At 47.0% G+C, this 24,570-nt stretch overlaps 1 protein-coding gene across 4 annotated transcripts in view; it reads right to left on the bottom strand.

Moving 5' to 3' along the window:
* Positions 1–24,570, bottom strand: part of LOC139277834 (cadherin-7-like) — a 509,491-nt gene that overhangs the window by 449,041 nt on the left and 35,880 nt on the right. The window contains exon 1 of one of the 4 annotated variants that reach the window (XM_070896547.1): positions 19,156–19,188. The exons of the other annotated variants lie outside the window; for them this stretch is intronic. The gene's annotated coding sequence lies outside the window, so the exon portion shown is untranslated. Of the gene's footprint in view, positions 1–19,155; positions 19,189–24,570 lie in introns of those variants that run through there. 4 annotated transcript variants of the gene reach the window in all.

Genomic DNA, 24,570 nt, shown 5'->3' on the forward strand with positions numbered 1-24,570 from the left:
AACTTTTGCAATCCGCCTTAATGTTCCCTGCAAGCTTCTTCTCGTACTCCATTTTCCCTGTCCTAATCAAACCCTTTGTCCTCCTCTGCTGAGTTCTAAATTTCTCCCAGTCCCCAGGTTCGCTGCTATTTCTGGCCAATTTGTATGCCACTTCCTTGGCTTTAATACTATCCCTGATTTCCCGAGATAGCCACGGTTGAGCCACCTTCCCCTTTTTATTTTTACGCCAGACAGGAATGTACAATTGTTGTACTTCATCCATGCGGTCTCTAAATGTCTGCCATTGCCCATCCACAGTCAACCCCCTAAGTATCATTCGCCAATCTATCCCAGCCAATTCACGCCTCATACCTTCAAAGTTACCCTTCTTTAAGTTCTGGACCATGGTCTCTGAAATTACTGTTTCATTCTCCATCCTAATGCAGAATTCCACCATATTATGGTCACTCTTCCCCAAGGGGCCTCGCACAATGAGATTGCTAATTAATCCTCTCTCATTACACAACACCCAGTCTAAGATGGCCTCCCCCCTAGTTGGTTCCTCAACATATTGGTCTAGAAAACCATCCCTTATGCACTCCAGGAAATCCTCCTCCACCGTATTGCTTCCAGTTTGGCTAGCCCAATCTATGTGCATATTAAAGTCACCCATTATAACTGCTACACCTTTATTGCATGCACCCCTAATTTCCTGTTTGATGCCCTCCCCAACATCCCTATTACTGTTTGGAGGTCTGTACACAACTCCTACTAACGTTTTTTGCCCTTTGGTGTTCTGCAGCTCTACCCATATAGATTCCACATCATCCAAGCTAATGTCTTTCCTAACTATTGCATTAATCTCCTCTTTAACCAGCAATGCTACCCCACCTCCTTTTCCTTTTAGTCTATCCTTCCTGAATGTTGAATACCCCTGAATGTTGAGTTCCCAGCCCTGATCATCCTGGAGCCACGTCTCCGTAATCCCAATCACATCATATTTGTTAACATCTATTTGCACAATTAATTCATCCACCTTATTGCGGATACTCCTTGCATTAAGACACAAAGCCTTCAGGCTTGTTTTATTAACACCCTTTGTCCTTTTAGAATTTTGCTGTACAGTGGCCCTTTTTGTTTTTTGCCTTGGGTTTCTCTGCCCTCCACTTTTCCTCATCTCCTTTCTGTCTTTTGCTTTTGTCTCCTTTTTGTTTCCCTCTGTCTCCCTGCATTGGTTCCCATCCCCCTGCCATATTAGTTTAAATCCTCCCCAACAGCACTAGCAAACACTCCCCCTAGGACATTGGTTCCAGTCCTGCCCAGGTGCAGACCGTCCGGTTTGTACTGGTCCCACCTCCCCCAGAACCGCCTGATAGGGTGGTGGATACAGATTCAATAGTAGGCTTCAAAAGAGAATTGGATGATTTAATTGAGGAGAAAAATTTGCAAGGATATGGGGAAAGGGCAGGGGAGTGGGACTAACTTGATTACTCTTCGAGCGAGCGCTGGCGCAGACTCGATGGGCTGAATGGCCTCCTTCTGTGCTGTACTGGTCTATGATTCGAAGAAACAAGATCCTGACATTACTGTAAAGTTCGCCCGCTGTTCTACAGAACATTCTAAGCTTTGAACACTGCAATGTATACACCTGTGAGTATGCTCACAAGTTTGTAGAGCTGTTGAAGCGGGAAGGTCAGAAGGTCTCCTCTTAGGACTGCTCCTGGACCTGGCCAAGGTGGCCATGAACCAGTCCAGGCAGTGGGTGGTCGAGGGAGTCGTTCACCCGACTGCCTGCCTCTTTTCTGCGGTTACGTCCGAGCCAGGGTGTCTCTGGAGATGGAGCACGCAGTGTCCACCGGTACGCTCGCGGCCTTCACTTTCTCTCTTATTTAAGAAGGGAGAAAGGGATAAATTGAGTAATTACAGGCCAGCCAACCTAACCTCAGTGGTGGGAAAATTATTGGAAAAAATCCTGAAGGACAGGATAAATCTACATTTAGAAAGACACAGATTAATCAGGGACAGTCAGCACCGATTTGTTAAGGGAAGGTTATGTCTGACTAACTTGATTTTTCGAGGAGGTAACCAGAATGATCAATGAGGGGAGTCTGTTTGATGTCGTGTATATGGATATTAGCAAAGGTTTTGATAAGCTCCCACATGGCAGACTGGTCACGAAAGCCCATGGGATCTCGGGCAAAGTGGCAAGTTGGATCCAAAATTGGTTTAGAGGGAGGAAGCAAAGGGTAATGGTTGATGGGTGTTTTTGTGACTGGAAGGATGTTTCCAGTGGGGTTCCGCAGGGCTCAGTACTGGGTCCCTTCATTTTTGTGGCATATATCAATGATCTAGACTTGAATATAGTGAGTATGATTAAGAAGTTTGCAGATGATAGGCTGTGTGGTTGAAAATGAAGAAGAAAGCTGGGGACTGCAGGAAGATATCAATCAACTAATCAGGTGGGCAGAACAGTGGCAAATCGAATTTAATCTGGAGAAGTGTGAGGTAAGGGCTAACAAGGAAAGGAAATATACATTAAATGGGAGGACACTGAGAAGTGTAGACGAACAAGGGGACCTGGGAGTGCAGGTCCACAGATCCCTGAAGGTAGCAGAACATGTAAGGTGGTTAAGAAAGCATACGGAATGCTTGCCTTTATTAGCCAAGGCATAGAATATAAGAGCAGGGGGCTTATGCTTGAACTGTATAAAACACTAGTTAGGCCACAGCTGGAGTACTGCATGCAGTTCTGATCACCACATTACAGAAAGGACGTGATTGCACTGGAGAGGGTACAGAGGAGATTCACGAGGATGTTGCCGGGAGTGGAGAATCTTAGCTATGAGGACAGATTGGATAGGCTGGGTTTGTTTTCCTTGGAACAGAGGAGGCTGAGGGGAGCCCTCGTTGAGGTGTATAAAATTATGAGGGGCATAGATATAGTGGATAGAAAGGGGCTATTTCCCTTAGCAGAGGGGTCAACAACCAGAGGGTATAAATTTAAAGAAATTGGTAGAAGGATTAGAGGGGATTTGAGGGGAAATTTCTTCACCCAGAGGGTGGCGGGGGTCTGGAACTCACTGCCTGAAAGGGTGGTAGAGGCAGAAACACTTACCACATTTAAAAAGTACTTGGATGTGCAGTTGAAGTGCTGTAACCTGCAGGACTATGGACCAAGAGCTGAAAAGTGGGATTAGGCTGGGGGGCCGCTTGTCGGCCGGTGCGGACATGATGGGCTGAAATATCCGCCATCCGTGCTGTAAATTTCTATAATTCTATGATTCTATGAGAGGTGGGTACCGGAGGGACTGGAGTGCATCACCACCCCCGCGAACAGAATTTTAATTTAATTTGACCATTTAAAGTTCCCAGTTAATTTGGAAATTTGTGGGTTTTAGTGCCCTTTAAAAAAGGGGGTACTTGATTTTAAGTTTCTATTAAAATAGTTGTAGAGCTCTTGCATTGTGAGTCGCTTAGCCAGTTATGTGATGTTCACAATACTCAATAAAACCCCAGCCAGTTGGGTCTAGGTCATCCACAATGATGTATAGAAACATAGAAACATAGAAAGTAGGTGCAGGAGTAGGCCATTCGGCCCTTCAAGCCTGCACCACTATTCAATAAGATCATGGCTGATCATTCACCTCAGTACCCAGTTCCTATTTTCTCTCCAAATTCCTAGATCCATTTAGCCGTAAGGGCCATATCTAACTCTCTCTTGAATATATCCAATGAACTGGCATCAACAACTCTCTGCGGCAGGGAATTCCACAGGTTAACAACTCTCTGAGTGAAGAAGTTTCTCCTCATCTCAGTCCTAAATGGCCTACGCCTTATCTTTAGACGGTGTCCTCTGGTTATGGACTTCCCCAACTTCGGGAACATTCTTCCTGCATCTAACCTGTCCAGTCCCGTCAGAATTTCATATGTTTCTATGAGATCCCCTCTCATCCTTCTAAACTCCAGTGAATACCCCCAGTTGATCCAGTCTCTCCTCAGTCCTTCCATCACGGAAATCAATCTGGTGAACCTTCGCTGCACTCCCTCAATAGCAAGAACGTCCTTCCTCAGATTAGGAGACCAAAACTGAACACAATATTCCAGGTGAGGCCTCACCAAGGCCCTGTACAACTGCAATAAGACCTCCCTGCTCCGATACTTAAATCCCCTAGCTATGAAGGCCAACATGCCATTTGCCTTCTTCACCGCCTGCTGAACCTGCATGCCAACTTTCAATGACTGATGTACCATGATACCCAAGTCTCGTTGCACCTCCCCTTTTCCTAATCTGTCAACATTCAGATAATATTCTGTCTTCCTATTTTTGCCACAAAAGTGGATAACCTCACATTTATCCACATTATACTGCATCTGCCATGCATTTGGCCACTCACCTAACCTGTCCAAGTCACCCTGCAGCGTGTCAGCGTCCTCCTCACAGCTCACACCGCCACCCAGCTTAATGTCATCTGCAAATTTGGAGATATTACACTCAATTCCTTCATCTAAATCATGAATGTATCCAGGAAATAGCTGGGGTCCCAGCACTGAGCCCTGCGGCACCCCACTAATCACTGCCTGCCATTCTAAAAAGGACCTGTTTATCCCGGCTCTCTGCTTCCTGTCTGCCAACCAGTTCTCTATCCACATCAGTACATTACACCCAATACCATGTGCTTTAATTTTGCACACCAATCTTTTTTGTGGGACCTTGTCAAAAACCTTTTGAAAGTCCAAATACACCACATCCACTGGTTCTCCCTTATCCACTCTACCAGTTACATCATCAAAAAATTCCAGAAGATTCATCAAGCATGATTTACCTTTCATAAATCCATGCTGACTTGGACCGATCCTGTCACAGCTTTCCAAATGCGCTGTTATTTCATCTTTAATCATTGTTTCCAACATTTTCCCCAGTACTGATGTCAGGCTAACCGGTCTATAATTACCCGTTCTCTCTCTCCCTCTTTTTTAAAAAACTGGTGTTACATTAGCTACCCTCCAGTCCATAGGAACTGATCCAGACTCGATAAACTGTTGGAAAATGATCACCAATGCATCCACTATTTCTATGGCCACTTCCTTAAGTACTCTGGGATGCAGACGATCAGGCCCCAGGGATTTATCAGCCTTCAATCCCATCAATTTCCCTAACACAGTTTCCCGCCTAATAAGGATTTCCTTCAGTTCCTCCTTCTCACTAGACCCTCGGTCTCCTAGTATTTCTGGAAGGTTATTTGTGCCTTCTTTCGTGAAGACAGAGCCAAAGTATTTGTTCAATTGGTCCGCCATTTCTTTGTTCCCCATTATAAAATCACCTGAATCTGACGACAAGGGACGTACGTTTGTCTTCACTAATCTATTTCTCTTCACATATCTATTGAAGCTTTTGCAGTCAGTTTTTATGTTCTCAGCAAGCTTCCTCTCGTACTCTATTTTCTCCCTCCTAATCAAACCCTTTGACCTCCTCTGCTGAATTCTAAATTTCTCCCAGTCCTCAGGTTTACTGCTTTTTCGGGCAGATTTTTTTTCCTCTTCTTTGGATTTAACACTATCCTTAATTTCCCTTGTTAGCCATGGTTGAGCCACCTTCCCTGTGTTATTTTTACTCCAGACAGGGATGTACAATTGTTGAAGTTCATCCATGTGATTTTTAAATGTTTGCCATTGCCTATCCACCGTCAACCCTTTAAACATCACTCGCCAATCTATTCTAGCCAATTCACATCTCATACCATCGAAGTTACCTTTCCTTAAGTTCAGGACCCTAGTCTCTGAATTAACTGTGTCATTCTCCATCTTGATAAAGAATTCTACCAAAAATATGGTCACTCTTCCCCAAGGGGCCTTGCTCAACAAGATTGCTAATTAGTCCTTTCTCATTATATATCACCCAGTCTAGGATGGCCAGCCTTCTAGTTGGTTCCTGAACATATTGGTCCAGAAAACCATCCTAATACATTCCAGGAAATCCTCCTCCACCGCATTGCTATCAGTTTGGTTAGCCCAATCAATATGTAGATTAAAATCACACATGATAACTGCTATACCTTTATTGCATGCATCCGTAATTTCTTGTTTGATGCTGTCCCCAACCTCACTACTACTGTTTGGTGGTCTGTACACAACTCCCACTAGCGTTTTCTGCCCTTTGGTATTCCGTAGCTCCACCCATACCGATTCCACATCATCCAAGCTAATGTCCTTCTGTACTATTGCGTTAATTTCCTCTTTAATCAGCAACGCCACCCCATTTTGTTATACATGTGGACTTGTACTTACTCTGTACAGCCACCAGAGGGTTTATCCCCTGGAGTCCCAAGGGATCCCATAATCCCTTGGGAGCACAGGTATTTAAGAAGGCTTCACAGGTTGGAGAGGCACTCTGGAGACCTGCAATAAAAGACTACTTTGAGCTCACAGTGTTCAGTCTGACTCTTTCTCCATACACAACAACTGGCGACGAGATACAGATAGCAAACCCAAAGTTGCAGAGAACAGTGGGCATGCTGGAGAAATTTTCAGAGGGAGATGATTGGGAAACTTTTGTGGAGAAACTCGACCAATACATTGTAGCCAACGAGCTAGAGGGGGGAAGAGAGCGCTGCCAAATGAAGGGCGATCCTCCTCACCGTCTGTGGGGCACCAACATATGGCCTCATGAAGAATCTGCTCACTCCAGCGAAACCCATGGAGAAATCGTACGACAATTTGTGCACACTGGTGCGAGAGCATTTGAACCCGAAGAAAAGCGTTCTGATGGCGAGGTACCAGTTCTACACCTACAAAAGGTCTGAAGGCCAGAAAGTGGCAAGTTATGTCACCGAGCTAAGACGCCTTGCAGGACATTGCGAATTTGAAGGACATTTGGAGCATATGCTCAGAGACTTTTTCATGCTTGGCATTGGCCACGAATCCATACTTCGCAAATGTTTGACTGTAGAGACAACAAACATGAGTAAGGCCATAGTGATAGCCCAGGCGTTCATTGCCACCAGTGACAATATGAAGCAAATCTCTCAACACACAAGTGCTGCGACAAGTACTGTGAACAAGTGATGTTGTTTTCGAATTGTAACGTACAGGGCAGGACACACATACCTGCAGCTGCCCATCTGCAGATGATTCAGAGTCCACCATCAAGGGCGATGAATGCAAGGCCTTTAACACCTTGTTGGCGCTGCGGGGGTGATCATCATTTCCATTCATGCCGATTCAAAGAGTACGTTTGCAAGGGCTGTGGAACAATGGGACACCTCCAATGAGTGTGCAGGCGAGCTGCTAAGCCTGTTAAACCTGCAAACCACCATGTTGCAGAGGAGGACAGATCCAGGGAGGATCATGATGAACCAGAGCCTCAGATAGAGGAGGTAGAGGTAAATGGGGTGCACACATTCACCACAAATTGTCCACGGGTAATGCTGAATGTTGAACTAAATGGACTCCCGGTGTCAATGGAGCTGGACACGTGCACAAGCCAGTCCATCATGGGCAAAAAGACTTTCGAAAGATTGTGGTGCAACAAGGCCTCAAGGCCAGTCTTAACTCCAGTTCGCACGAAACTAAGAACTTACACAAAATAACTTATTTCTGTAATCGGCAGTGCTCCCATAAATGTCTCCTATGATGGAGCTGTGCACAAGCTACCACTCTGGGTGGTACCGGGCGATGGTCCCACACTGCTTGGCAGGAGCTGGCTGGGAAAGATACACTGGAACTGGGATGACGTCCGAGCTCTATAGTCCGCTGACGACACTTTGTGTGCCGAGGTATTAAACAAATTTCCTTCGCTGTTCAAACTAGGCATCAGGAAATTCCAAGGAGCAAAAGTGCAGATCCGAGGGCACGACCCATCCATCACAATGCGAGAGCAGTACCGTACATGATGAGAGAAAGGGTAGAGATCGAGCTAGACCGGCTGCAATGAGAGGGCAGCACCTCACCAATTGAGTTCAGCAAGTGGGCCAGTCCTATTGTGCCAGTCCTCAAGGGAGACGGCACCGTCAGAATCTGTGGCGCTTACAAAGTAACTATCAATTGTTTCTCCCTGCAGGACCAATACCCACTATCAAAGGCCGATGACCTCTTTGCAAGGCTGGAGGGAGGAAAGACGTTCACGAAACTGGATCTGATTTCAGCCTACATGACGCAGGAACTGGAAGAATCATCGAAGGACCTCACCTGCATCAACACGCACAAAGGTCTTTTTGTTTATAACAGATGCCCTTTGGAATCCAATCAGCAGCGGCGATATTCCAAAGAAACATGGAAAGTTTACTGAAGTTGGTCCCGCACACCGTGGTCTTCCAGGATGACATCTTGGTCACAGGTCGGAACACAGTCGAGCATCTGCAGAACCTGGAGGAGGTTTTTAGTCGACACAACCATGTGGGGCTCAGGTTAAAACGCTCGAAGTGCATTTTCCTGGCGCCTGAAGTGGAGTTCATGGAAAAGAGGATTGCGGCGGACAGCATCAGGCCCACCAACGCGAAGACAGGGACAATCGAGAACACACCGAGGCCACAGAACGTGACGGAGCTGCGGTCGTTTCTGGGACTCTTGAACTAATTGGGTAATGTCTTACCAGGTCTCAGCACACTGCTAGAACCACTACATGTCTTACTACGAAAAGGGGGTGAATGGGTTTGGGGCAAAAGCCAAGAAAATGCCTTTGTAAAAGCGAGAAAATTGTTCTGTTCAAACAAATTGCTTGTGTTGTATGATCCATGTAAGCATTTGGTACTAGCATGTGATGCGTCGTCATATAGCGTCGGGTATGTACTGCAACAAGCTAATGTTTTCGGGAAACTGCAACCAGTTGCTTATGCATCCAGGAGTCTGTCTAAGGCTGAGAGAGCCTACAGCATGATTGAGAAAGAAGTGTTCGCGTGTGTCTATGGGGTAAAGAAAATGCGTCAAATACCTGTTTGGGCTAAAATTCAAATTGGAAACTGACCATAAGCCATTTATATCCCTGCTTTCCAAGAGTAAAGGGATAAATACCAATGCATTGGCCCGCATCCAGAGATGGGCGCTCACGTTGTCCGCATACAACTGCACCATCCACCACAGGCCAGGCAGAGAAAACTGCGCCGATGCTCTCAGTCGGCTGCCATTGCCCACCACGGGGGTGGAAATGGCGCAGCCCATAGATCTAGCCATGGTTATGGAAGCATTTGAGAGTGAGCAATCACACGGTCACTGCTCGGCAGATCAAAACCTGGACAAGCCAGGATCCCTTATTATCTCCAGTCAAAAGCTCTGTGCTTCACGGGAGGTGGTCCAGTGTCCCAATGAAAATGCAGGAAGAGATAAAGTCGTTCCAGCGGTGTAAAGATGAAATGTCTATACAGGCAGACTGTCTTCTGTGAGACAATCGAGTAGTGGTCCCCAAGAAGGGCAGATACACCTTCATCAATGACCTCCACAGTACCCACCCAGGCATTGTAATGATGAAAGCGATAGCCAGATCCCACGTATTGTGGCCCGGTTTCGATGCGGACTTAGAGTCCTGCGTTCACAGATGTAATACGTGCTCGCAGTTAAGCAATGTACCCAGGGAGGTGCCGTTAAGTTTATGGTCCTGGCCCTCCAAACCATGGTCTAGGTACACGTCGATTATGCAGGCCCGTTCTTGGGTAAAATGTTCCTTGTGGGTGTAGATGCGTAGTCCAAGTGGATTGAATGTGAGATAATGTTGGCTAGCACGTCCGCTGCCACTACTGAAAGCCTGCAGGCCATGTTTGCCACACACGATTTACCCGATGTCCTGGTGAGCGACAACGGGCCATGTTTTACCAGTGCTGAGTTCAAAGAATTCATTACCCGTAACGGGATCAAACATGTCACATCTGCCCTGTTTAAACCAGCGTCCAATGGTCAGGCAGAGAGAGCAGTGCAAACCATCAAGCAAGGCTTGAAGAGGGTAACTGAAGGCTCACTGCAGACTCACCTATCCCGAGTCCTGTTTAGCTACCACATGAGATCCCACTCACTCACTGGGATCCCACCTGCTGAACTGCTCCTGAAAAGAGCACTTAAGACAAGGCTCTCGTTAGTTCACCCTGATCTACATGAACAGGTAGAGAGCAGGCGGCTTCAATAAAGTGCATACCATGATAGCGCAAACATGTCACGCGAGATTGAAATCAATGATCTTGTATTTGCTTTAAATTATGGACAAGGTCCCAAGTGGCTTCCCGGCACTGTAATGGCCAAAGAGGGAAGCTAAGAGGGTGTTTCGGGTCAATCTTTCAAATGGACTCATTCACCGGAAACACTTGGACCAAATCAAACTCAGATTCACGGACTATCCTGAGCAACCCAACTTGGACCCTACCTTTTTTGATCCCCCAACATACACACCAGGTAACAGGCACCACGGTTGACTATGAAGCAGAATCCATCATCCACAGCAGCCCAGCAGGACCCAACACACCAGGCAGCCCAGCAAGGCCAGCTGCATAGCAGCCTAGCAAGGGCCCAACAAATGATTCAACAACACCAGCTTTCACACCGAGACGATCAACCAGAGCAAAAAAGGTCCCAGATCGACTCACATTGTAAATAGTTACACTATTGACTTTGGGTGGGAGTGTTGTTATATATGTGGACTTGTATTTACTCTGTACAGCCACCATTGCATTGAGGCACAGAGATTTAAGACTTGTCATTTTGCTCGTGCTGTTGGGAAGGGGTTAAACTAATATGGCAGGAGGATGGGAACCTATGAGGGAAGTAGAATGGGGCCAGAAGCAAAAGATAGAAAGAAGAAAAGTAAAAGTGGAGGGCCGAGAAACCCAAGGTAAAAACCAAAATGGGCCACATTGCACCAAAATTCGAGAAGGGCAAAGTGTGTTAAAAAGACAAGTCTGAATGCTCCGTGCCTCAATGCGAGGAGTATTCATAATAAAGTGGAGGAATTAACTGCACAGGCAGCAATTAATGAATATGATATAACTGGCATCACAGAGACATGGCTCCAGGGTGACCAAGGCTGGGAACTCAACTGGGGACAGCATCAAACAAAAAATTAGGGATGCGTGCAATAAAGGTACAGCAGTTATCATGGGCGAGCTTAATCTACATATAGATTGGGCTAACCAAACTGGTAGCAATACGGTGGAGGAGGATTTCCTGGAGTGTATTAGGGATTGTTTTCTCGACCAAAATGTCGTGGAAGCAACGAGAGAGCTGGCCATCCTAGACTGGGTGATGTGTAATGAGAAAGGACTAATTAGCAATCTTGTAGTGCGAGACCCCTTGGGGAACAGTGACCATAATATGGTAGAATTCTTTATTAAGATGGAGAGTGACACAGTTAATTCAGAGACGAGGGTCCTGAACTTAAGGAAAGGTAACTTCGATGGTATGAGACGTGAATTGGCTGGAATAGACTGGCGAGTGATAATAAAGGGTTGACGGTGGATATGCAATGGCAAACATTTAAAGATCACATGGATGAACTTCAACAATTGTACATCCCTGCCTGGAGTAAAAATAACACTGGGAAGGAGGCTCAACCTTGGCTAACAAGGGAAATTAAAGATAGTGTTAAATCCAAGGAAGAGGCATATAAATTGGACAGAAAAAACAGCAAACCTGAGGACTGGGAGAAATTTAGAATTTAGCAGAGGACAAAGGATTTAGTTAGGAGGGGGAAAATGGAGTATGAGAGGAAGCTTGCTGGGAACATTAAAAACTGACTGCAAAAGCTTCTATAGCTATGTGAAGAGAAAAAGATGAGTGAAGACAAACGTAGGTCCCTTGCAGTCAGATGCAGGTGAATTTTTAATGGGGAACAAAGAAATGGCAGATCAGCTGAACAAATCTTTGGTTCTGTCTTCATGAAGGAAGACACAAATAACCTTCCAGAAATACTAGGGGACCGATGGTCTAGTGAGAAGGAGGAACTGAAGGATATCCTTATTCGGCGGGAAATTGTGTTAGGGAAATTGATGGGATTGAAGGCCGATAAATCCCCAGGGCCTGATAATCTGCATCCCAGAGTACTTAAGGAAGTGGCCCTAGAAATAGTGGATACATTGGTGATCATTTTCCAATAGTCTATCGACTCTGGATCAGTTCCTATGGACTGGAGGGTAGCTAATGTAACACCACTTTTTAAAAAAGGAGGGAGAGAAAAAACGGGTAATTTTTTGACCAGTTAGCCTGACATCAGTTGAGGGGAAAATGTTAGAATCAATTATTAAAGACGAAATAACAGCACATTTGGAAAGCAGTGACAGGATCAGTCCAAGTCAGCATGGATTTATGAAAGGGAAATCATGCTTGAAAAATCTTCTGGAATTTTTTGAGGATGTAACTAGTAGAGTGGACAAGGGGGAGCCAGTGGATGTGGTGTATTTTGACTTTCAAAAGGCTTTTGACAAGGTCCCACCCAAGAGATTGGTGTGCAAAATTAAAGCATATGGTATTGGGTGTAATGTACTGATGTGGATAGAGAACTGGTTGGCATACAGGAAGCAGAGAGTCGGGATAAACGGATTCTTTTCAGAATGGCAGACAGTGACTAGTGGAGCGCCGCAGGGCTCAATGCTGGGAAGCCAACTATTTACAATATACATTAATGATTTGGATGAGAGAATTGAGTGTAATATCTCCAAGTTTGCAGATGACACTCAACAGCGGTGTGAGCTGTGAGGAGGATGTTAAGAGGCTGCAGGATGACTTGGACAGGTTAGGTGAGTGGGCAAATGCATGGCAGATGCAGTACAATGTGGATAAATGTGAGGTTATCCACTTGGAGACAAAAACACAAAGGCAGAATATTATCTGAATGGCGGCAGATTAGGAAAAGGGGAGGTGCAACGTAACCTGGGTGTCATGGTACATCAGTCATTGAATGTTGGCATGCAGGTACAAGAAGGCCTTCATAGCTAAAGGCTTTGAGTATCGGAGCAGGGAGGTCTTACTGCAGTTGTACAGGGCCTTGGTGAGGCCTTACCTGGAATATTGTGTTCAGTTTAGGTCTACTAATCTGAGGAAGGATATTCTTGCTATTGAGGGAGTGCAGCGAAGGTTCACCAGACTGATTCCCAGAATGGCTGGACTGCCATATGTGGAGAGACTGGATTGACTCGGCCTTTATTCACTGGAGTTTAGAAGGATGAGAGAGGATCTCATAGAAACATATAAAATACTGATGGAACTGGACAGGTTAGATGCAGCAAGAATCTTCCCGATGTTGAGGGAGTCCAGAACCAGAGGACACAGTCTAAGGATAAGGGGTAAGCCATTTAGGATTGAGATGAGGAGAAACTTCTTTACTCAGAGAGTTGTTAACCTGTGGAATTCCCTACCGCAGAGAGTTGTTGATGCCAGTTTATTGGATATATTCAAGAGGGAGTTAGGTATGGCCCTTACGGCTAAAGGGATCAAGGGGTATGGAGAGAACGCAGGAATGGGTTACTGAGGTGAATGATCAGCTATGATCATATTGAATGGTGGTGCAGGCTCGAAGGGCTGAATGGCCTACTCCTGCACCTATTGCTACGTTTCTATGTTTCTAACACCCTTTGCCCCTTTAGAATTTTGCTGTAATGTGGCCCTTTTTGCTTTTTGCCTTAGGTTTCTCTGCCCTCCACTTTTACTATTCTTCTTTCTATCTTTTGCTTCTGCCCCCATTCTACTTCCCTGTGTCTCCCTGCATAGGTTCCCATCCCACTGCCATATTAGTTTAACCCCTCCCCAACAGCACTAGCATACACTCCCCCAAGCACATTGGTTCCGGTCCTGCGCTGGTGCAGACTGTCCGGTTTGTACTGGTCCCACCTCCCCCAGAAGCAGCTGTGAGCCTAATGGATGAACTAGTATGTGCAGTTTGTTAATAAACCAACTAGTTCTTAATAGCAATGAGTTGCTATAAATTCTTAAGCAAAGAACCCATGAAGCAAATACATTACAAACACCAAGCAAATCCCTTACTCTCAGACGCTTTGGGTACACTACCTTAGAACATAAGAACATAAGAAATAGGAGCAGGAGTAGGCCATTTAGCCCTGCGAGCCTGCTCCACCATTCAATAAGATCATGACTGATCTGATCATGGACTCAGCTCCACTTCCCTGCCCGCTCCCCATAACCCTTTACTCCCTTATCGCTTAAAAAACTGTCTATCTCCACCTTAAATGTATTCAATGACCCAGCCTCCACAGCTCTTTGGTGCAGAGAATTACATAGATTTACAACCCTCTGAGAGAAAATAATTCTCCTCAACTCAGTTTTAAATGGGCGGCCCCATATTCTAAGACTTTGCCCCCTAGTTTTAGTTTCCCCTATGAATGGAAATATCCTCTCTGCCTCCATTTTGTCAAGCCCCCTCATTATTTTATAAGTTTCAATAAGATCACCTCTCATTCTTCTGAACTCCAATGAGTATAGACCCAACCTACTCAACCTTTCGTCATAAGTCAACCTCCTCTTCTCCAGAATCAACCGAGTGAACCTTCTGTGACAGCCTCCAATGCAAATATATCCTTCCTTAAATACGGAGATCAAAACTGCATGCAGTACTCCAGGTGTGGCCTCACCAATATCCTGTACAGTTGTAGCAGGACTTCTCTGCTTTTATACTCAATCTCCCTTGCAATAAAGACCAACATTCCATTTGCCTTCCTGATCACTTGCTGTACCTGTTATGTATGTAACCCTAGGTAACCTGTATCATACCACCACCAGAGGGCCTACCTGTTGGAATCCCAAGGGATCCCAGCATCCCTTGGGGGCACTGTATATAAGCAGGCCTCCCATGCTGTACCAACACTCTGGAGTTTAAATAAAGGAGCTAAGGTCACACTTACTCATTATCTGCAGTACTCAGTTGCATCACTTTATTATGAGCATAACAATTGGCAACAAGATAACGAACAACCACGCGAAAATGCAAAAAAGTGTTGATATCACGGAGAAATTCTCAGGAGGGGACGATTGGGAAGCCTTCGTGGAGCGACTCGACCAATACTTCGTGGCCCACGAGCTGGAAGGGACGAGAACGCAGCCAAATGAAGGGCGATCCTCCTTACCTTCTGTGGGGCAACAGCCTATGGCCTCATGAAGAATCTTCTAGCTTCGGTGAAACCAACAACCAAATTCTATGAAGAACTGTGTACACTGGTCCGGGAGTACCTAAATCCGAAGGAAAGCGTTTTGATGGCAAGGTATCGATTCTACACTGAAGGCCAGGAAGTGGCGAGCTACGTCGTCGAACTCAGGCGCCTTGCACGACATTGTGAATTCGATGGATTCCTTGAGCAAATGCTAAGAGATTTTTTTGTGCTTGGCATTGCCCATGAGGTTATCCTTCGCAAACTATTGACTGTTGAAACACCGAACCTGAGCAAAGCCATAACGATAGCCCAGGCATTTATGTCCACCAGCGATAACACCAAACAAATTTCGTAGCATAAAGAGGTTTTGGCTAGTACTGTACACAAAGTAACATCGTTTTCTTGCAGGAATGCAGATGGCTGAATGTACACGCCGGCAGCTACACGACCTCAGATGGCCCAGAGTCCGCCATCAATCGTTAATGCGAGGCAGTTAACATCTTGTTGGCGATATGGAGGTGATCATCGAGCCCATCAATGCCACTTCAAACACAATGCGTGCAAAGGCTGTGGAACAATGGGACATCTCCAGCGAATGTGCAGATGATCTGCAAACCCTGCAAACCACCACGTTGCAGAGGAAGATCGATCCATGGTGGATCAGGCTGAACTAGAGACTCGAACTGAGGAGGCAGAAGTGTACGGGGTACACACCTTCACCACGAAATGTCCACCGATCATGTTAAAAGTTGAACTGAACGGAATTCCAGCATCCATGGAACTGGACACGGGTGCGAGTCAGTCTATCATGAGCAAACAGGCCATCGATGGGCTATGGTGCAACAAGGCACACAGGTCCAAGCTTAGCCCCATTCACACCAAGCTAAGAACATACACCAAAGAGCTGATCCCTGTTATTGGCAGCACAGAAGTAAAAGTCTATGATGGAGCAGTGCACGAACTCCCACTATGGATTGTACCAGGAGATGGCCCAACACTGTTCGGCAGAAGCTGGCTGGGAAAAATCCTTTGGAACTGGGACGACATCCGAGCGCTCTTGTCCGTCAACGATGCCTCATGTGCCCAGGTTCTGAGCAAGTTCCCGTCGTTGTTTGAGCCAGGCATTGGAAGTTTCTCGGGGGCGAAAGTGCAGATCCACTTGGTTCCCGGTACACAACCCATCCAACACAAGGTACGGGCGGTGTCATATATGATGCAAGAGAAAGTGGAAATTGAGCTGGACAGGCTGCAGCGAGAAGGCATCATCGCGCCGGTGGAGTTCAACAAGTGGGCCAGTCCGATTGTTCCGGTTCTCAAAGGCGATGGCACGTTCAGAATTTATGGGGACTATAAAGTGACGATTAACTGTTTTTCGCTACAGGACCAGTACCCGCTACCAAAGCAGACAACCTATTTGCGACCCTGGCTGGAGAAAAGACGTTCACCAAGTTGGATCTGACCTCGGCCTACATGACGCAGGAGCTGGAGGAATCTTCGAAAGACCTCACCTGCATCAACACGCACAAAGATCCATTCATTTACAATAGATGCCCATTTGGGATTCGATTGGCCACGGCAATTTTCCAAAGGAACATGGAGAGCCTGCTAAAGTCGATTGTGCGCACCGTGGTTTCCAGGACGACATATTGATCACAGGTCGGGACACCATCAAACACTTGCAGAACCTGGAAGAGGTTCGAAGTTGGCTAGATCGTGTGGGACTCAGGTTGAAACGCTCGAAATGTGTTTTCCTGGCGTCAGAAGTCGAGTTCTTAGGGAGAAGAATCGCGGCAGATGGCATCAGACCCACCGATGCCAAGACGGAGGCCATCAAAAACGCGCCAAGAACACAGAACATGACGGAGGTGCGGTCGTTCCTGGGATTCCTCAAATACTTTGGTAATTTCCTACCCGGGTTAAGCATCTTGCTAGAACTCCTACATGTGCTACTAGGCAATGGAGATGACTGGGTATGGGGGAAATCACAAGAGGCTGCTTTTGAGAAAGCCAGAAATCTGTTATGTTCCAACAAACTGCTTGTTCTGTATAACCCATGTAAATGATTAGTGCTAGCTTGTGATGCGTCGTCATACGGGGTCGGGTGTGTGCTACAATAAGCTAACGAATCGGGAACGTAACCCGTCACCTATGCATCAAGGAGTTTGTCTAAGGCCGAAAGGGCTTACAACATGATTGAAAAAGAAGCTCTGGCATGCGTCTACGGGGTGAAAAAAATGCACCAATATGTGTTTGGTCTCAAGTTTCAGCTAGAAACGGACCATAAGACGCTCATATCCCTATTCTCAGAGAGCAAAGGGATTAACACCAATGCCTCTGCCCACATCCAAAGATGTCTGCAGACAACTATGTAATCTGCCACAGACCAGGCACAAAGAACTGCGCTGATGATCTCAGTCAGCTACCATTGCCCACCATCAGGGTGGAAATCGCACAGCCTGCAGACTTGCTCTTGGTGATGGATGCATTCGAAAATGAAAATTCACCATTTTACGGCCCGCCAGATCAGGACCTGGACCAGCCAGGATCCTTTACTGTCCCTGGTAAAAAGCTGTGTCCTCCATGGGAGCTGGTCCAGCGTCCCAGCGGAGATGCATGACGAGATCAAGCCGTTCCAGCGGCGCAAAGAGGAAATGTCCATACAAGCGGACTGTCTATTGTGGGGTAATCGCGTGGTTTTGCCTAAGAAAGGCAGGAAACCTTCATACGCGACCTACACAGTACCCATCCAGGCATAGTAATGATGAAAGCTATAGCCAGATCCCATGTGTGGTGGCCCGGCATCGACTCAGACTTAGAGTCATGCGTGCGCCAGTGCAACACTTGCTCTCAACTGAGCAATGCATCCAGAGAGGTACCGCTAATTTTGTGGTCATGGCCCTCCAAACCGTGGTCTAGGATCCATGTTGATTTTGCAGACCCATTTCGAGGCAAAATGTTTTTGGTTGTTGTGGATGCTTATTCAAAATGGATTGAATGTGTAATAATGTCTGTAAGCACGTCCACTGCCACCATCGAAAGCCTACGAGCCATGTTTGCCACGCACGGTCTGCCTGATGTCCTTGTCAGCGACAATGGGCCGTGCTTCACCAGTGCTGAATTCAAGGTATTCATGACCCGCAATGGGATCAAGCATGTCACATCTGCCCCGTTCAAGCACGCATCCAATGGCCAAGCAGAATGGGCAGTCCAAACTATCAAGCAAAGCTTGAAATGTGTGTCGAAAGGTTCCCTGCAGACCCGCCTGTCCCGAGTCCTGCTCAGCTACTGTACCAGACCCCACTCACTCACCGGGGTTCTCCCAGCCGAGCAGCTCATGAAAAGGGCGCTCAAAACAAGGCTCTCTCTTGTCCACCCTGATCTCCATGATCACGTGGAGGGCAGGCGGCATCAACAAACCATGTACCATGATCGCGCAAACTTGTCACGCGATATTGAAGTCAATGACCCTGTATTTGTACTCAACTATGGACATGGTCCCAAATAGCTTGCCGGCACTGTCATAGCCAAAGAAGGGAGTAAGGTGTTTCAGGTCAAACTGGCCAATGGACTAACGTGCAGAAAGTATTTGGACCAAACCAAATTGCGATTCACAAACAGCCACGAGTAACCCGGAGAGGACACCACCAACTTCAACCCTCCAACACACACACAAGTAGCAACTGACATCACGGTTGACCATGAAGCTGAACTCACCATCTCCAGCAGCACAGCAAGGCCAGCTGCGCAGCAGCCCAGCGAAGAACCAACCAACTCACCCACACCTGCATTTGTACCGAGACGATCGACAAGGGAGCGAAAAGCCCCAGATTGTCTCAACCTGTAAATAAATGTACCATTGACTTTGGGAGGGAGTGATGTTATGTATGTAACCTAGGCAACCTGTATCATACCACCACCAGAGGGCCTACCTGTTGGAGTCCCAAGGGATCCCAGCATCCCTTGGGAGCACTGTATATAAGCAGGCCTCCCATGCTGTACCAACACTCTGGAGTTTAAATAAAGGAACTAAGATCACACTTACTCATTGTCTACAGTACTCAGTTGCATCACTTTATTAGGAGCATAACAGTACCTGCATACTAACTTTGTGTGTTTCATGCACATGTCCTTGTCTTCACATCCCAGCACCATCTTCAACATCTTCACCCTTCTTTTTTGCTGATGGCTTTATAGGAATGACTCTGAGCAACTGGAAGTGGAAGGATCATGTATTGAGTCTTGAAATTTGTTTTCATGAATTGACTTTGGGCTATGTATGAATAATAGGCTTTTATAGTAAGACTTCCAGGCAACAGAAATCCAATAACTAATTTATTTACATGAAGTACAGCAAGTAATTATGGATACAAGGAATTCTAAATGAGCATTTGCAAGTTACTAAATATTATTGGCATTCCTATAACAGAATACTTTACTAAGAAGTGATTTATTATTGATGATAAAAGTTAAAAATATTGCTGTATCGTAAGTGCCCAGTTCTGGTCTCAATATTACAAAAAGGATATAGAGGCATTGGAGAAGGTGCAAAAACAGATTTGCAAGGATGATATAGAACCGATCTGGAAAGGTTATACCTATTTGGAAAGAGGTGACAGTCTGGAGTTCTTTTCTCTTGAAAAAGATGGCTGAGGGGTGACCTAACAGAGGTCTTTTAAACCTACCTCTTTGACCAAGCATTTGGTCATCTGTCCTAATATCTCCTTATGTGGCTCGGTGCATAAATATATTTTAATTACGCTCCTGTGAAGCACCTTGGGACATTTCACCATGTTAAAGGCACTACAGAAATGTAACATAGAAACATAGGGCAAAAATTTAGCAGATGGAGGTCATGCACTTTGGCAGAAAAAATCAATAAGCATGTTATTATTTAAATGGAGAAAGATTGCAAAGTGCCACAGTACAGAGGGACCTGGGGGTCCTTGTGCATGAAACACAAAAGGTTAGTATGCAGGTACAGCAAGTGATCAGGAAGGCCAATGGAATCTTGGCCTTTATTGCAAAGGGGATGGAGTATAAAAGCAGGGAAGTCTTGCTACAGTTGTACAGCGTATTAGTGAGGCCACACCTGGAATACTGCATGCAGTTTTGGTTTCCATATTTAAGAAAGGATGTACTTGCTTTGGAGGCAGTTCAGAGAAGGTTCACTAGGTTTATTCTAGAGATGAGGGGGTTGACTTATGAGGAAAGGTTGAGTAGGTTGGGCCTCTACTCATTGGAATTCAGAAGAATGAGAGGTGATCTTATCGAAACGTATAAGATTATGAGGGGGCTTGACAAGGTGGATGCAGAGAGGATGTTTCCACTGATGGGGGAGACTAGAACTAGAGGGCATGATCTTAGAATAAGGTGCCGCCCATTTAAAACTGAGATGAGGAGAAATTTCTTCTCTCAGAGGGTTATAAATCTGTGGAATTTGCTGCCTCAGAGAGTTGTGAAAGCTAGGTCATTGAATAAAGTTAAGACAGAAATAGACAGTTTCTTAATGATAAGGGAATAAGGGGTTATGGAGAGCGGGCAGAGAAGTGGACCTGAGTCCATGATCAGATCAGCCATGATCGTATTAAATGGCAGAGCAGGCTCGAGGGGCCGTATGGCCTACTCCTGCTCCTATTTCTTATGTTCCTATGTTCTTTCACTCCCCCGCATTTACCCCCCCATCTCACTCCCCCAGTCTCTCTTCCCCAATCTCTCTCTCTTCCCCCCGACCCGTCTCTCTCTCTCCCCCTGCCCCATGTATCTCTCCCCCAGTCTCTCTTTCTCCCCAACACTCCCCCTCCCCCACCTTCCCCACTCTCTGACTCTGCCAACTCAGATATTTTCTCTCCCACAGATTGCTGCGAAAATGTTTGAGTAGATAATCACAGCGATATGCTCGGCAAAAGTCCGAAAGATAATCCATAGCTAGACACACGGGACACAGCTCCAGATCATGATACAGGCCCGACTTCCGGTATCGGGTTCGAGACGTCTGCACATACGCGGGAGGACGGGGGTGGAGTTCAAGGTGCGCAGACGCAGAAGGACGCTCAAAAAATGAGTGCAAATAATCACTCTCAATATTTATCCCTCAAACAACATGACAGAAACAGATTATCGGTTCATTATTGCATTGCTCTTTGTGGGAGCTTGCTGTGTGCAAATTGGCTGCCGCGTTTCCTACGCTGCTACAGTGATTACACTCCAAAAGTACTTTATTGGCTGTAAAGTGCTTTGGGATGTCAGGTGATTGTGAAAGACGCTATATAAATGCAATTTTTTCTTTCTTTCTTTCTGACAATCCAATAGAGAATTCATGATAAACTTCTTTACCCAGAGACTAGTTAGAATGTGGAGCATGCTAACATATGGAGTAGTTGATCTGAATAGCATGGATGCATTGAAAGGGAAGTAACGGAGACAATGCTGATGCGTGAGGTGAAGGAGAGTGGGAGGAGGCTCGTGTGGAGCATTAACACCAGCAAAGACCAGTTACGTTGAATGGTCTGTTCCTAAGCTGTAAATCTATGTAATTCTATGTAAAAATAAAACAGGGTGTGCCTGTCCATTTGCCGAAAATAAAGTTCAGGTTTAACCTCCCTTATCCAGAACCCTCGGGACCTGGCCTGTTCTGGATAAGGGATTTTTCTGGACGAGGGGTGGTCACGTTAAATTGGATGGTACAGGTACCGAGCAAGGCTGGCTTGGGGCTGGGAGTGCGGCAGAGCGATCATGGGGGTGGTGGGGGGGGGGTGCGGTGGCTGTGGATCGCGGGGTCAGGCCTGCGATTGCGGGAGTTGGCAGCGAGGAAGGGCTTCAATTTTTCATGTCGGAGTTCTGCGCATGCGCCACCCGATGGCCGGGAATGGTTCTGGACGAGGGGTGGTTCCAGATAAGGGAGTTCTGTATAAGGGAGGTTCAACCTGTACTCTTTAACAATAATTTCTTCTAGCCTTCTAACATGTTCATTCGGATGGGTCAGGTTGCCACCTACAGCTGGCTTGTCCCACAGTCGGTTGTCTTTGTTTGTGGAGCTTTGGCCTTGAGCGCAGTCTGCGGAAGCCAGAGCAGCAGCAAGTTCACATCCAGGCCACTGCGTGAACCCTCTTTTCCATACTGGAAGCCCGTGGGAATGATTATCTGGCCCGGCGGGCAGGAGCAGTACTTTGGGGGGCAGGAGGTAGTCAGCAGGGACAGAGGTAACAGACATGAACTCATTGAATGGCGGTGCAGGCTCGAAGGGCCGAATGGCCTATGCCTGTACCTATTTTCTATGTTTCTAGGTTTCCATGGGGGCACTGCAGTGAATGTAGTGTCCTGGACAATATTTATCCCTCAGTCAACACCACTAAACAGATTATCTGAACATTACCGCATTACTGTTTGCGGGAGCTTGCTGCGCACAAATTGGCTGCCATGTTTCCTACATTAGAAACATAGAAACATAGTGTTGTGTCTCTGCACCTTGTTACAAACTCACACGAAGCATGGATATATCAGACACGGTCACTCTGTGACCTTCACTTTATTCCCAGGACTAAAGAATGCTGATCCTGGGTGAGACCTCCCCTTTTATACCTGGAAGCCCAGGTGAGGAGCTCACTCCCTGTGGTCAGGGTATGCATTACAAGGGTACAGGTACAGTATGCATGAGTTACAGTTACATACTTATAGTCATTGCAAGATGGTGAAATACATGACATCACCTCCCCCCTTAAGTCTTTTAGTTTCAGAGGTTAAGTCTATCGGGTGGTCGACGCTCTCTCGTGGAGCGCCGCAGTTGTGGCTCTGGTGGCTGAGCCTCAGCACGCGTCTCTGTCACTTGAGGTGATTCTGGCCTGTCCGGGCTGGCCGCAGGGACTGTGCATGCTGAGGGCTGTCTTTGTTGCTCGTGCGCTGGCAGTGGTGTGGGTGCTATCTCATCATGCTCTTCTTCCGGTTCCTCCGTATCTGCACTGAACCTTGTCTTCACTTGATCCAAGTGTTTGTGGCATATCTGCCCATTGTTTAGTCTGACCACCATGATCCTGTTTCCTTCTTTGCCAATTACGGTGCCCTCAAGCCATTTGGGTCCCAAAGCATGGTTAAGAACAAATATCGGGTCATCTATTTCTATACACCTCCCCCTTGAGCCTCGATCATGGAGCTCGGTTTGGGACTGTCGCTTGCCCTCAATAATGTCTGCCAGGGCTGGGTGAATGAGGGACAGCCGCGTCTTGAGTGTGTGTTTCATGAGGAGTTCCGCTGGCGGGACTCCCGTGAGCGAGTGTGGGCAGGACCTGTAGGCCAGCAGGAGGCGGGATAGGGAGGGTCCTTGGATGCATAGCATGCTCTGCTTTATGACTTGGACCGCCCATTCCGCCTGGCCATTGGAGGCCTGCTTGAACGGCGCTGTCTGGACGTGCTTGATCCCATTGCCCGACATAAACTCCTGGAATTCATGGCTGGTAAAACACGGGCCATTATCGCTGGATTTCCGGCAAGCCATGGGTCGCGAAAACCGTACGCAGACTCTCCACAGTGATGGATGTCATGCACGAGTTCAATATGATGCACTCGATCCACTTCGAGTATGCATCGACAATGATCAGGAACATTTTCCCCATGAACGGGCCCGCATAGTCTACGTGAATACGTGACCATGACCTGGTGGGCCAGGGCCACGGGCTGAGTGGGGCCTCCCTGGGGGCATTGCCCAGCTGGGCACACGTCGTGCACCTGCGAACCCAGTGTTCCAGGTCTGAGTCAATCCCCGGCCACCACATGTGTGACCGAGCAATGGCCTTCATTAACACAATGCCAGGGTGCTCGCTGTGGAGTTCCTTGATGAACTCTTCCCTTCCTTTCTGGGGCATGACTACCCAGCTGCCCCATAACAGGCATTTGGATTGGAACGAGAGTTCATCCATCCCTCTCTGAAACAGCCTGACTTCCTCGGGGCACGCCCTGTGTATAGGCGCCCAATTCCCAGTCAGGACGCATTTCTTTATCATGGATAGGAGGGGGTCCCTGTTGGTCCAGAGTTTGATCTGGCAGGCTGTGATGGGGGAGCCCGCAGTGTCAAAAGCCTCAACGGTCATGACCATCTCGACGCTCTGCTCCGACACCCCCTCGGTGGTGGCCAGTGGGAGCCTGCTGAGCGCATCAGTGCAATTTTCGATGCCTGGCTGGTGCCGTATGGTGTAGTCATACGCAGCCAGCGTGAGGGCCCATCGCTGTATGCGAGCAGACGCATTAGCATTGACAGCCTTGCTGTCGGACAACAGGGATGTTAACGGCTTGTGGTCCATCTCTAGCTCGAACCATCTACCGAAAAGGTACTGGTGCATCTTTTTCACACCGTACACACACACGCAAGTGCCTCCTTCTCGACCATGCGTATCCACGCTCTGCCTGGGAGAGCGACCTGGAGGCGTAAGCCACCGGTTGGAGTCGGCCGTCATCGTTACCCTGCTGCAACACACACCCAACCCCGTAGGATGACGCATCGCATGTTAAAACCAGTTTTTTACAGGGGTCA

Source organism: Pristiophorus japonicus, chromosome 1 (assembly GCF_044704955.1).
Source record: "Pristiophorus japonicus isolate sPriJap1 chromosome 1, sPriJap1.hap1, whole genome shotgun sequence".
NCBI lineage: Eukaryota > Metazoa > Chordata > Chondrichthyes > Pristiophoridae > Pristiophorus > Pristiophorus japonicus.